Source organism: Gekko japonicus, unplaced genomic scaffold (assembly GCF_001447785.1).
Source record: "Gekko japonicus isolate JY-2015 unplaced genomic scaffold, Gekko_japonicus_V1.1 scaffold409, whole genome shotgun sequence".
Lineage (NCBI taxonomy): Eukaryota > Metazoa > Chordata > Lepidosauria > Squamata > Gekkonidae > Gekko > Gekko japonicus.
Window position 1 is genome coordinate 703,387 of NW_015161963.1, and position 5,926 is coordinate 709,312.

Sequence of the window (5,926 nt, forward strand, 5' to 3'; positions counted from 1 at the left end):
CCTGAGCGGAGACAAAAATCTGTGAGCCGGAGGCTAAAAAACTGTGAGCTGGCTCACACTAACTCAGCTTAGAGGGAACACTGCATACCATTCATTTTTATATGTCCACATGAAATGTTTTATAGGTGAGCCTCAAAATGTATTATATGAGCAGCCCCAGTGCATGCAGCACTCAGAAACACGATGGTGGCCTCTGCTGAACTGGTGATTTCACTCTTTCCCAGCTGGAAGGTGAAATGAGAACACATCCAGGGCTGCTCAGGAAATACTCCTATTTTCCCCAGATCAGCAAAACTGTGGCTAATGAACAGCAGAGTGGGAATCAAAAGGCCCACCCTAGACAGATGACTCATTGGTCCAGTGGATGCCTTCCCATCAGCCCTGTCCCATCTTTTCTCCCCTGTGAAAGTAAACAGGGGTCGGGCTGTCCGGAAGAGCAGGAGCCTCTCGTTTCCTCAGCCCTGCCGCTATCCTGGCAACTACTCGGATAGGGTGTGTTGTGCCCGACCAGTACTAGTGACTTTGTTGTGGAAGGATTGTTGCTTTCAGGGCATGATAGGCTTTTAATTTCCACCCCAATAGATGGAGAGATCCCTGGGTTCCAACACGGACTTGAAGCAGCTCTGGGCTGGCATGTCAACGGTCAATCAGAAGAGGTGAGAGGTGATTGAGACCAATGGCAAAGGGAAAACCCAAATTGACTAGAAAACGGGAAAGTTATGGGTGGAAACCCAAAGTCTGATGGGGCAGAGGGGAGCTCTCCACTAAGCATCTCTTTAATTTTTCACTGAAAGCCTGATGGCTCTCAGTTGCTAACCCCCAGCTGGGGCCTGGAGATCTTCCACTATTACAACTGATCTTCAGATTAGAGAGATCAATTTCCCTGGAGAAAATGGCTGCTTTGGAGGGTGGCCTCTATGGCATTGTAGCCAATGTTCCCTCTAAGCTGTGGAGTCTTGTGAGCAGAAATTCTACTTTGTGAGCTCCTGGCATTAAAGTTGTGAGCGAGCCATTTGGATACTGCATAAATTAGTTTGCTCTGGAGCCACATCCTTCCTGAGCAAAGACAAAAATGTGTGAGCCGGAGGCTAAAAAACTGTGAGCTAGCTCACACTAACTCAGCTTAGAGGGAACACTGATTGTAGCCTGCCGAGGTCCCTCCCCTCCCCTCCCCTCAGCTGGCACTAGAGAGAGCTGGTGGGCTATGTGGATGACTTTGGTTGGAAAAGCAAGATAAAATGAATTTTAATAAAAATAAAGTTGGCATAACACTGTGGCTAAGAAAATGAGCTGTGACTTGAGAGACCTGTTAAAATTCACTTCTGCCACCAATTTACTGGGTGGCCTTTGGCAAGACTCCTGCTCACCCTCCCCTCTCCTCATCCACAATATGAGCTTATAGTACTGGCCTCCCTTCGCAGGCTGTCATATGGATTACTGTGATCGTGTATGTAAAGGACTTTTAAGGACTTTGAACACTGAAAGCTTTAAAGAACTGCTGCTACTGCTGATGTTCTAACATGAGCTAGGCCTCAGCCATTGAAGAGATGTTGTTGCTCTGCTGAGGGGGAGAGAAGAGATATGAATGTAAGCCTGTCTGATACAAGATTAGTGGCAGGTCTGAATTTTGTATCCATTGGGTCATGTCCCATCCATTCTCCCGGGACTTGGATATACGTTGTTTATGTTGTAGGCAGTGTTCCCTCTGAGTTAGTGTGAGCTAGCTCACACATTTTTGTCTTAGCTCAGATAGGATGGCTCCAGAACAAACTAATGTATGCAGATGACAAATTGCTCGCTCACAACTTTAATGCCAGTAGCTCACAAAGTAGAATTTTTGCTCACAAGACTCCCCAGCTTAGAGGGAGCATTGGTTGTAGGATTATGTTGGAGGGACAGTCCAGTGTAGGATACCAATTATGGCTTGGGAAAGCAGGAAGAAATAGAAATGGCTAGTTCAGTAAAGTGGAAACAGCAATATGCACACCAATAATGGAGTTACTGCCATTTGGTAATTAGGTTTTTCCACAGTCCTGGATTTTACCATTGTGGAATAAGCTTTTGGGGGCATTTGATCTCGATGAAAGGCCAGCTTTGGTGACCTTAAATGTTACGAACTGCAGGGATAGGCACTACTGTCATCTCCTACTTTTAAACTGGTTGATTTGTTTGTTTTAATTTATTTACTTAACGTATACTCCCCTTTTCCCCCAATGGAGGGAATCCAAATCAGCTTACATTGTTCTCCTCTGCTCCATTCTATCCTCACAGCCCTGTAATATAGGTTAGGCTGAGAGATTGTGACTGGCTCAAGGACACCCAGCAAGCTTCCATAATAGAGTGAGAATCTCCCAGGTCCTAGTCAGAGACTTTAGCCACCAAACAACACTGGCATTATTGCCTTCACCTGGATAGCCCAGGCAAGTGGCAGGCAGGCAAGCCACCTCTCTGAAAATGTCCAAACCACAGTAGGGGTTGCCAGAAGTCCCCATGACTTCCAGGCATGCAAGCGCGTGCACACACACACAAAACCCACCAAAAAACCCCACATGGGCATTATTGTACATTTAGGCTACAAGGGGAGGGGGAAAGTCTGATGTTCAGAACACAGGATATACTTTAAATACTTAAATACGTGATGAAGAGCCAGGGAGTCAGGGAACCTAGCTTGACTGGAGACGGAAAGAAGGGGTCATAAGTGATGAGACACATAGACCCCTTCTTTGACCTACAATTGTGACTTTGTAGATGAAGTTGAGGTAATCCTATGGCAGTCATGGTCTTTCTTGTTGTAGACTGAAATTATGCTATGTATATCTGCTTTTTTAAAAAAAATACCAGTTAGGATTTCTCTCAGATATGCTCAGTCCCATTTCATAGAACTAAACTTCCCTGGGTTTTCTGGATGAGGGAGTTTAAGCCTGTGGTATAGCTATGCTTCATCTTTCTGTCTTTCAACAGCATAGTCGACCTGCGGCCCTTAATGCTGAACCCTGGTGGCTTCCGTCCTCCGTACCTCGGTAGCAACTCCTTCTGTAGACTGAAATACTCCAGTTTCCCAAGGTACAGGCCCCTTTCAAGGTTGCCCACATTTTGACTGAAACAGCAATGCAAGCAGGAGGGAACTGTGGGTTCTCTTCTGTAAGCTTAAAAAAAGCTATCTCAAAGGAAGCACCCAGGATTTGTGGTCCCTGCTGCACAGAATGTAGAGCACTGCTACACAATTTTGTATTTATATTCCGACCCTCCAAGAATCTTAGGGTATCATGCAGAGCTGTTCTCCACTAATTTTTCCCCATCACATTTTTATCTTCTCCAAGGGTTTCAGGACATCTGTGATTTTCTTCTCTTAATAGTCTTGTGAGGTAGGCTAGGCTGAGATATGGTGAAGACTTGAACCTGGGTCTCCCCAGTCCTAGTCCAGAATTCTCATCATTACATCCAACAGACTGTGACTGAAACCCAGAGTAGTTTCATACCACACTGTGACAAGGGGTGGTGGTGGTGGTCAGTAGTTTTACTTATCTCACCTTTCACAGCCACATTACCACTAAGTGGAGACTGAGGTCTTGGGTATTATCTGTGAACTGGTTTGCTGCTGCCTTCATTTATCTTTTTTTGCCTTAGGCACAAAGACTATTCTGGGGGGTAAGGGGAATAAATGGCTGCCAAACTCACTTCTTTTACACCGAGTTGGCTGCTGCATTAGCATCTACACCTCCTATTGGTCTTCTCTTTCTGGAAACAGTGAAGTTATCCTGTAACTAACGACACTTGACTATGTCCCTGTTGGTCATTATGGTTTTGGTGACCCTTCTTCACCTACAGGGACTATGCTATGTGCAATCCTCTTAATACACACTGTCACCAGCTTGAGAATAGGGCAACTTGTATATTTTTCAGATTTGGTGCATGTGATCAGAAACCCAGATTTTTTTGGGGGTAAGCATTTGCACTGGAAAATACTTATGTTGCCCTTTTCACATAAAATGTTGACTGCATGCACTGGGAGGATCATAGGCAGGATGCTGTCCTGCTATACAAAGCTGGAGTGCCACAATTGTAACCAGTGGTGATGTCACTGCGAACAAATGCCCAGTGAGGGCATTTGCCAGTGGAGCATCTGACTAGGTCTGTGATGAGCCTGTTTGTGGATGTGTGGCTACTTGAAGAGATGGGATTGCCACCACTGCTGATGGCCAAGATCTTTTCTTTTGGGTGGGAACTGATGATGTGGAGAAACATCTGTCAGCCGGAATATGGCTGCCTGAATGTGTTGTTGCAGGCCCCTTTTGAATCCTCCCAAATGGTGAACAAAAAGGGGTGGGTTGCACTTCACATAGGACCAAGTTCTTAACCAAATGGTACATGTCCCACCAGTGGGTCGACAGTTACTGAGAATTCACTCTCCCTCATTTCCCATGCCCATCTGTGAGTGAACATATTAATAACAGAAAGCCTGTAAACCAGAGGTCATTTCGGGGGGGATCGTGGGGGATCGCAGTTCCCCCGGGTGAGGTACGGGGGGCGGGGCACATGATGAAGCCCCACCCCCTGCTTCCGGCTGCCTCGCTTCCGGCCCTCATTCAGCCAGGAGGCAGGAGAAGAGGGAGGGTAAGTTGCTTCCTCCCTGCCTCTCCCCACCCCTGCCTGCCTGGGGCCAGGGAGGGCCTTCGCGGGGCTTCCTCACACTCCCAATGAGTTCCCCTAGCTCTTTTTCTACGAAACAACCCCTGCTGTAAACATAAAAATGTTCTCAGAAAAAGTGGGCTTTTTGTTTCTATCATGGTGGGACACAGGTTCTTTGACAGAGTGGTTGGTATGGGATGTGGGATACAAAAGTTGGAGAACGACTGGTTAACAAGTTATGTTTCCTGGTTTGGCTCAGCCGTAATATTAAGTGTCTACGTTTCCCGCAAAAGAACCTGGCAATTGTATTTGGCAAGGGGGCAGGTAATTCTCTGTTGAGATCGTTAGTCCCTGTTCCAAAATCACAAGTCACAGAATTCCCTGAGCTGATGGAATTATTATTTACCTGTTCTGCTTGTTGTGTAGATAGGAGGCGCTTGCCTTACCAGGAATATTTTCTCATTCTAGGACTCCCATCAACAGCCCTACTTCATCTTCCCAAAGCGCTGGCCCATCCAGCAGTGGCTCAGTTTTCAACACTCCTATACTGGCCAAGTTCAGAGACAGCAAAGATGATGAGAAGGATAATGAAAACCTGGGCCCCGGTTCCCACTTTACGGAGCCCTAAATGTCTTTTCATGTATGGGAAGGTCCTGTGAATTAAAGGTCACTGCTTACTCCTAGTGTGGAGACTCTGCTGTCGGTGCCTCCAACTGTGGGGTACAGAAAAAGGCCAGCCAGGTTAGCACTTGGAAAGTGTTGACAGAGCAGAGACATTTTTACTGGTTATGGTGCCTTGAAGTGCTTCTCTTTGGGTTTTTGTTTTTTACAATTATTTGTGTGGATATAAGTGCCAGCCAGTTTATATCAAGAAAGATCAATCCCAGCGTTTATTCATTTTTCAGAAGTGTTTTAAAAATTACAAAATTAGAAGAAAAGCACTTGGAAAGTGTTGACAGAGCAGAGGCATTTTTACTGGCTATGGTGCCTTGAAGTGCTTCTCTCTGGGTCTTTGTTTTTTAGAATTATTTGTGCGGATATAAGTGCCAGCCAGCTTATATCAAGAAAGATCAATCCTAGCGTTTATTCATTTTTCAGAAGTGTTTTAAAAATTACAAAATTATAAGAAATTACAGCCATCAGTAGAAGCAAAGATCAAACATAACCAATGCATGTAGTGTAGCAAACAGTTTCTCTTTTATGAACAGAAAGCACCCTTGGTCTGCATGGAACCACATGGTGAAGAAAATGCAAGTGCCCATTTAGCCTTCAGTCACATTTTGCTCTTGAGGTTCCT